Genomic DNA, 7,859 nt, shown 5'->3' on the forward strand with positions numbered 1-7,859 from the left:
ACCCACATTGACATGTTATATTTACCCCAAGTCCACAGTTTACCTTAGGGTTCACTGCTGGTGTTGCAGTCTATAGGCCTGGACAAGTGTATGATGACATCAATCCATCATTGTAATGTCATCCAGAGGATTTTCACTGCCCTAAAAATCCTCTCCCTACTTATTTCTCTCCCCCACACATCCTTGGCTACCACTGATCTTCTTATTGTCTCCATAGTTTTGCCTTTTCAAGAATGTCATGTAGTTGGATTCATACAGATTGGCTTCTTTCACTTAGTAATAGGCATTTAAATTTCCCCCATGTCTTTTCATGGCTTTGGTGGCTCATCTTTTTTGGGTACTGAATAATATTCCATCGTTTGGATGTGCCACAATTTCTTTACCCATTTACCTACTGAAGGACATCTTAGTTGTTTCCACGTCCATGCAATTTTGAATAGAGCTGCTATACACATCTGTGTGCCGGTTTTTGTGGACATAAGTTTTCAAGTCAGTCCTTTGGGGGTAAATTATAAGGAATACAATTGCTGGATTTTGTAGTAAGGGTAGGTTAGTTTGTAAGAAACCTCCAAATTGCCTTCCTAGGCACTTGTGTCATTTGGCATTCCCACCAGCGATGTATGAGAGCTCCTATTGGGCCAGATTCTTGCCAGTGTTCAGTGCTATCAGTGTTTCAGATTTTGCTCATTCTAATGGGTATGTGGTGGTATCTCGTTGTTGTTTTAATTTTTATTTTAGAGAGTGCGAGTGAGGGAGAGGGGTGGAGGGGGAGAAAAAGGGGGGGAAAGAGAGAGAAAGAGAGAGAGAGAGAGAGAGAGAGAGAAATGAATCTTAAGCAGGATCCACACACTCTGCACGGAGCCCGACGCAGGGCTGGATCCCACAACGCTTGGAATCATGACCCAGGCCAAAATCACGAGGGGGATGCTCAACTGACTGAGCCACCCAGGTGCCCCTCAATGTTGTTAATTTGCATTTTCCTGTTACAAATCAAAGAGTATACTTATGCCTAAAGAGAATTAGCGGTTTATATACATAAAATTAGGCTGGCTACTAAGAGAGAGGGAGAAGTTAACCAATTCTCATTCCCCTCAACATCCTCTTATATTTCAGGGACACAAAACAAACACATTCCCTCCTACATACATGGATTCTGACCAGTTGAGCATTTGTGAGAAGCCATTAGGACTGAAGGCCAAAATGATCGTGGTGCTCGCTTTGTGCAACCCATCACAGATATGTAGAAGTCACTGAGGCCAGTCAGGGCATGTAGCCTCGTGAGCAGCGTGTGGAGGCTCGTCCTGGCTGCTACTAATGGTAAGCAATGGATCTCAGGTTCCAGGCACGGAATCTGGTTTTGTCCCGGGTGGGTCTCAGCTCTGATACTACACTCAGTCCTGGGTAACTGCATGTGGGAGGCGCTGAAGAAAGCGGAGGGGTTCTGAGGACTGCAGCAAGTCTCGGAGAAGGAAATCAGGCCCATTCCATATGGCCCCAAGCAAATAGAACTGGGACTAGTGGAGGCACCCATATTTGGCTGAATATAAATAAGACTTTATTTTAATAGTTCCCTCTCCAATCCATTTAGTCTCAACCTAGCAGTGACAGCAACCTTCTAAATTGCTTGGAAGATAATATTGAGGAATGCTCCAACGTGCTTGGTAAATGTTCTGCTTTTTAATTTGGGAGGCACTTACATAATTGGGATTAATTTGTGAGTATTTAATGAGCTGTACACTTGCACATTCATTTTTCTGTATATATGATATGCCTCAATAAATAGTTCAGAGATTTAAAAAAAAAAACCCATAACAAAAAAAATAATAATAAATTGCATCAAGTTATGCCCCTGCTCAGATCCCATTCAAGACTTCCCATTGTCCAGACCCCTCCCCATGGACTCCTGTGCTCTGCCTCAATGGCCCCTGCCCATGTCACTAGCCTCCTCTTACTATGTTCCCTCTGTGTTCACTAAGTTCCAGCTCCTTTGGCTTTAGGTCCCTGGAAGTAGCCATGCTCTTCGGTGCTTTTAGGGCCTGTGTGGAGGTTATTCTCAGTCCTGGCTGATTCCTATCCATCCTGGGATAGAGTAGCCATCCTGGTGGCTCTTTGAACTTGACAGGTGTATTCTCAATTTAAGGCCTTTGCCTGGATGTTCCCTCTGAATGCTCACCTTCCAGCTACTCACATGGCTCATCCCTCACCTCCTTCCTCCAGTCTCACCTTAATTTAGCTAGTGAGTCTCTTCCTGAACCCCTGTTTTAAGGAGAACATCCCCACCCCTTACAGTCCCAAAAGTAGAGGCTTGGAAAGAGCTTGACTCATTCAGGGGCTTATGGTGGTTTTCGTATGGCTGGAGCCTAGGAATGAGATTGTGGGGAGTAGATAATCACTTTGGATAAATTGACTACTGTCAAGTTGTGAGACGTATTCAAAGCCAGACCAAATACTCTGGTAGGAAGTGAAGAACCCTTGGGAACTTTTAAGTAGAAAAAGTCTTGGTGAAGCCATTGTTTCAGGCAAGTTGGTAAGTTGGTGGGGAATTTAGCAGGCAAATGGGATGTTATTGATGAACACCGGAGCTAAGTGCAGGATCCTCTGAAAAGCACTTTCAGATATTCTACATCGCTGAAATCTGTTTAATTCACTACAAGCAGGTTGTGCATATATTACATAAAAACTACACTTGGGGCATATAAAGAAAGAGACAATGAGGCCTCTGCCTTTACAGAGATTACAACACAGCCAGGCCTCTGACAAGTGGGGCATCTTGGCCTGACAACGGGGCTTTACATTTCAGGGAAACATTCTCCTGGAGTTTCTGAGTTTCCCTTTGTGCTGGGAACTGCCGTCACTGTAACTGCACGTACATCCTCCCAGAGTGTGCTCCTGCACACCATGTTAAAGAAGAAAATCTTCAATGACTGTAGTTTCGAAAGTAAAATTGTTAGTTCTTACTATGCATTATTAGCGTAGGTGAATTTGGGTCTGCAGAGCCAGGTTGATTACCGATTTCCTTCCAGACATACAGTTTTCTCTGATTTGTATCCTGCCTCCAGGAGACCAGGGGGTTAGGTCATGGCTCCAGCTGTTCTTTTAACTCACTGTGACCTTGGGCAATCACTTAACCCTGGCCTCCTGATTTTTTTATTTTTATTTTTATTTTTTTATTTACATTCAAGTTGGTTAACATATAGGGTAGTGTTGGTTTTACTGTCTCCTGATTTCTTTATAAAGTAGAGAAAATTTTTTTTTTTACTTTTTACTTTTTTTTTTTTAAATATGAAATTTCTTGTCATAAAGTAGAGAAATGAATATGTAACTTCCTCAAAGGGATATCGTTGGGGGGAAATCAGTGAATTTTTAAAGGACCTAAAATATATACTATACATAAACGACAGTCATCATTGGTGTGATATCACCACCCCTACAATGACTATTAAAATAACTGGTACTATACTACCATTTTGGATATTCTTATTCTATTGGTGTCTTTCTACTTCTTTTTCTTTTTACAACCAGAACTGAAAAGCGGAGAAATATCAGATCATGCCCACATCCCTGGCAACCAATTTTCTTTTCCTTTGTGATCACAGCCCAGAACCTGGAGCCTGCTTTGGACTCTGTGTCTCCCTCTTTCCCCTCCCCCACTCATGCGCTTGCTCTCTCTCTCTCTCTCTCTCTCTCAAAAATAAGTCAACGTTAAAAACAACTTTTAAGATGTCAAATCTGGGGCATGGTAGTTGATAGTTAGATCAGAGATGATTACACCCCAGGGGCCAGAGAGCTAGACCACAAGAGTGAGGCTTGAGAGATAGGAAGCACAAGTCCCATGCAAAGAGAAACAAGCAGGTAGCAGGCATCAGAGAGATCTTGCAGCCAAGAGCTGACAGAGATGCTGTAAGATGACAGAGATGCTGTAAGGAGAGAAACAAAGAAGTGCCAATGGCAGGGAGCAGGGCCCTGGAGGTAGAAATGTGGGTCAAGTTGCTGAATGAAGGCTACTGGCAGACAGGAAGGAAGACATGTTGAGAGCTTGGTCAGGGGGAGTGTATGCATTTCCTAGGGCTGCCACAACAAATTAACCACAAATGTGGTGGCTTAAAATGACAGAATGTCTTCCTTCACAGTTCTGGAGCCCAGAAGTCCAAACCCAAGGTACTGGACAGCTACACTCTCTCTAGAAGCTCAAAGGGGAAGACACATTCTTTGCTTCTTCCAACTTCCAGCAGCTGTCAGCATTCCTTGGCCTCATGGCTTGTGGCCACATGCCTCCAATCTCTGCCTCTTTCTTCATACTGCCTCCTTCCCTTCTTGACTTTTTCCTCAGTGTGTTTCCTATGAGGAAACTTGTCATTGGACTTAGGGCTCACTCAGATAACTCAAAATGACCTCATTTCAAGGTTCATAACTTAATTACATCCCTGGAGACCCTTTTACCAAGTAAAGTAACATTCACTGATTCCAAGCGTTTGACATGGATGTTTGGTGTGGGGGCAGATGCATTTTTCAGCTTACCGTGGGGAGTCAAGTTGAGTGAGAAGTTTCTGGAGCTGGGCTGTGAAGTCAGAGGGGGCCCACTGCAGGTGGTTGGGATTAGTTCCAGGCAATGAAGGACATTAACATTTATTGAGCATCTGGTACTGACAGGCACACTGCTAAGTGCTTCATTATCAGATTTCTTTAATTCTAACAAAGATCCTCTGAGATAGCTATGCTGTTTTCCCCCCTCTCAACTTTGTATTTTGAAAAATGTAAAATGCAGAGAAAAGCTGAAAGAAAAGTACAGTGAACACCTGTATATCCTTTACCTGTGTTACCATTTTGCCAAATCTATTCTGTGTGTGTGTGTGTGTGTGTGTGTGTGTGTGTGTATATATATATATATATTTGGGGAGGAGGAAGCTGAACCATTTGAAAGTAAGTTATAGATATCATATTTCAACCCTAAATACATCAGCATCCTTATTGATTTGACAAATGAAAAGTAGTTACTTTTATCTGACAAATGGGAAAATGGAATCTCAGCAACGTTAGGTACATTTCTTAGTCTCAGAACTAAAGTACAAAGCCAGTAGTTGAGTACAAGTCTGTCTAGCTCTCAAACTCATGCTCCTTCTGCACATTTTTATTCATTTATGTATTTATTCATTCAGCGGTTTGGGTGGGTGGGCAGCTACCATGCACTAAGGATACATTGATTGAATAAGGCATGCAAGGCAGAAAGATGAGCGATTAATGAACAGATAAATGACCAAGATAAGTCAGGGTTCTGTGGTGAGTAATGACTAATGGGGGAAAGGTGCTGGATGGCCTGGGAGATTAAAAGGAAAATAGCCCATGACCCCTGCCTTAAAGGAGATTGCAATGGAGCAGGATTCTCAGAAATGAGGAGTGGGATTCTTTTTTTATTTTATTTTATTTTATTTTATTTTATTTTATTTTATTTTATTTTATTTTTAAAAAGATTTTTTTTTAAATGTTTATTTATTTCTGAGACAGGGACAGAGCATGAGTGGGGGAGGGGTAGAGAGAGAGGAAGACACAGAATCCGAAGCAGGCTCCAGGCTCTGAGCTATCAGCACAGACCCCAATGCGGGGCTCGAACTCACGAACCGCGAGATCATGACCTGAGCTGAAGTCGGACACTCAACCGACTGAGCCACCCAGGCGCCCCAGGAGTGGGATTCTTAGCAGTGAGAAGACCTTCCTTCCACCTTTTCTCAAGAAGCTTCAGAAGGAGACGCTTTACCACAAGAGGGGATTAATCCAAGGAAGAACACTTGGGGTCCTAGAAATAAGGGATCCAAGCCAGGAGAGAAGCAAAGGGAAGCCTGGGGCAGCAGGACTAGAGGCTCCAGAGAAAAGCAGGTGGATGGAATGGCCCAGGAGAAGCCAGAGAGCTAATGATCATCTGATTCATTTGACAACGTGGAAAAGAGGACAGTATGTAGAGCTGTGCTATAATTCTGAGGGAGAGTTTTGGAAGAACATAATGATAGCTATGTAGAGAGCTATGTAAATAAAGAAGAAAACTACAGTGGGGATATTTTCCCCAAAGAGTATCTCTTTTCCTGAGCGCCGCCTTATTTCTAGCCTATTCTCATCTCAGGGGCTATTTGGACGGTTTCTGAGCTAAGAATCATTTCACCAAATTTGATCTCTGTTGAGAAATTTGTAGTGCGGTTAGGGGTGCCTCGGTGGCTCAGTCGTTAAGCATCCAACTGCAGCTCAGATCATGATCTTGAATTCAGGTTCATGAATTCAGGTCCTGCGTTAGGCTCTGTGCTGACAGCTCGGAGCCTGGAGCCTGCTTCAGATTCTGTGTTTCCCTCTCTCTCTGCCCCTCCCCACCTCATACTCTGTCTCTCTCTCTCTCTCTCTCTCTCTCAGAAATAAATAAACATTAAAAAAAAATTTTTTTTTAAAACTTGTAGTGAGGTTATAATAATCCTTATGAGTGCATGGCAGTTCCAGGTGTAGCTCATCCAATAATAGCTGCTTAAGATGAAAACAGTTATGGTCTTGTTCCCAGAAGAATGACTGAGTTACTATGAAACTGTCACTTGCAGAAATGGATCTGGGAAGAGGTGGCCTTTCTTTTTACCTCTGTGATGCTTTATCAGGCTTTGGTGAGTAATTCTAAACTTGTCTTTTGAGGTTTTTTAGAATTATGAATAAACATGTGGTAAGAGATTTATGTAGAGGATCATGATCTAATCATTATATTACTTGATATCACAATAAAACAGACCTGATCATTGTGAATGACAGTGTGAAACAGAATATTTTGTACCTAGTGCCCATCTCCAAAATTACCCCCATTTTGTCCCAGTGTCTGAGTGCCCAGTAATGAATCTTTTACTACAGAGAGAGAGAAAAAATTTTTAAATTCCAAGCCTCCAGTACCCTAAACAGTTTCCAGGAGAGAAACCAGGCTGTTTTCTTTCAAAAGCCTAAACCGAACCCTGGAAAGAGTTCCAGCCTCTGGGCAAGAGATCCAGAGGGCTGCTGTGAAGCCTGCTCTGTGAAAACATTTTTCTATCTGCAAACATTCTTTTCTGACTATCCAACTCAGCACTGAGATTCTCTCTCCTTGGAGTCCTGCCATGCTACCCTCCTCACCTTACTGATTCTTCTGCAGAAACAGCAAGGAATAGTGTCCCTGTGTGTGTGTGTTGGGGGGGGGGGGCATAACTGAGTTGATAATTTTAGATTTAGTGCAATTAATTTTTAATAAATTGGACAGGGAGTAATTGAGTAGAATTTCCCCCATTTCATAAAAGGGCCAATTGAGGCTTGAAACCATCCTGCTTTCTCATTTCCACACAGTAAAGTGCCATCCAGATTCCAGGGAGCTTCCTTGTTCTTAGAGCAGTGTCTGGGTATCTGCATTTTGGGGGTTTGATATGAGGAAGTTTGCACTGTTCATTGTCATGCTGAGAATAGTGAGCTAAGTAACAAGCTCTTAGTGCCTGTTGAGGCCCTGCACTTCAATCCTGTACAGAGATTAATCATAGAGGGAGATCGTGTAGCCCTTCAAAACCTGTCATCTGAGTGGGAAAACATGTGGCCTACCCTAACCTGTGTAATAATCTGTTGGAGATGGCAGGAAAGTGGCTGTCTGCCTAATGCAATGCAGGCAGTTGTCCTGTATAGAGAGAGCCCTATACAGGGCTGTGTGGGTGCCCAGAAGCTCTAAGTTCAGGACCTGACTCTGCAGATTTTGGCTCATGACTGGTCAAGGCTTGGCATGTTGTTGTGGTTTTTTGTTTGTGGGTTGGTTCGGTTTGGTTTGGTGTTTTTCCTGTTTACCCCTCTGGCTGCATGTCAAAGCAAGCTCATCCTTACTCACTTTA

Source organism: Prionailurus viverrinus, chromosome D1, assembly GCF_022837055.1.
Source record: "Prionailurus viverrinus isolate Anna chromosome D1, UM_Priviv_1.0, whole genome shotgun sequence".
In the NCBI taxonomy this organism is placed as follows: Eukaryota; Metazoa; Chordata; class Mammalia; order Carnivora; family Felidae; genus Prionailurus; species Prionailurus viverrinus.